Raw genomic sequence first — 1,202 nt, forward strand, 5'->3', positions numbered from 1 at the left:
GGACGGGAGGCGACAAAAGAGAACTTGGTCCGCACACAGCCACCGGAATTGGAATAAGGAGCTGTAGGGAGGCCCCGTAGCTAGCAGAAAAGCATTGGAGTCCCTGGCTGGGTTAGCCCAGGTTTCTAGGAGTGTGGTAAGCATCGAATGACCTTTGTCCTTTTAAGGCACATTATGTTAGTTTTCCCCAAGGTTTCAACAGAAAATGAGAAATATCCCCTGACGATTGACTGAAAACATGCAGCAACCACTATTTTCCTGCTCCTCGTTGATAAGAGCATTGGAAGTGACCTCAGCGGGGGATCCAGGTATGTCAAGCATGGAGACAAAGTGTTCAGGGCAGATGGTCTCGGGAAAGGCTCCTGTGTTGTTGAACCTGCCAAGTTGTGGGTGCAGCGTTGTACCAGGCAGCCCAACCCTGACCTACAGTAAATTCCCGGGAGAAGGCTTTCCTGGGTTTTGAATTTGCAGTAACAGGTGTGAGCATTCTAGCAGCAGTTTGGTGATCATGTATGATACTGCAAACAGGACCTACGTTTAAAGAAAATGGTTGTAGTTAGTATCAGAGAGCACTTGCTTTTCAAAATTTCATAAACAATGTTACTGTCATGTCTTTCTTTCAATAAACATTTGTTGATACATTGACCTGATATGTTAAATGTTAGGGATACAGCGATGAAGAAAACAGTCATGGCCCTTGTTCTCTGGAAGCCACAGCCCAGTTAGGGAGACAAGGTTAAATGATCACACTTAAGAGGGCATAATTCAGCCAGGCGCAGTGGCTTATGCCTGTAATTCCAGCACTTCGGGAGGCCGAGGCGGGCAGATCATCTGAGGTCAGGAGTTCGAGACCAGCCTGGCCAACATGGTGAAACACTGTCTCTACTAAAAATACAAAAAATTAGCTGGGCATGGTGGTGAGTGCCTGTAATCCCAGCTACTTAAGAGGCTGAGGCAGGAGAATGGCTTGAACCCAGGAGGTGGAGAGGTTGCAGTGAGCTGAGATCACGCCATTGCACTCCAGCCTGGGCAACAAGAGCAAAACTCCAAAAAAAACAGAGGGCATAATCCAGGCCAGGCGCCATGGCTAACACCTGTAATCCCAACACTTTGGGAGGCCGAGGCAGGTGGATCATCTGAGGTCAGGACTTCAAGACCAGCCTGGCCAACATGAAATTAGCCAGGCGTAGTGGCATATGCCT

At 48.3% G+C, this 1,202-nt stretch overlaps 1 non-coding gene across 1 annotated transcript; it reads left to right on the forward strand.

Moving 5' to 3' along the window:
- Window positions 1-343: 343 nt before the first annotated feature.
- LOC116271142 lies at window positions 344-530 on the forward strand. Its single transcript, XR_004179580.1, has one exon.
- The last annotated feature ends 672 nt before the right edge of the window (window positions 531-1,202 follow it).

The sequence above is a fragment of the Papio anubis genome, chromosome 17, assembly GCF_008728515.1.
Source record: "Papio anubis isolate 15944 chromosome 17, Panubis1.0, whole genome shotgun sequence".
In the NCBI taxonomy this organism is placed as follows: domain Eukaryota; kingdom Metazoa; phylum Chordata; class Mammalia; order Primates; family Cercopithecidae; genus Papio; species Papio anubis.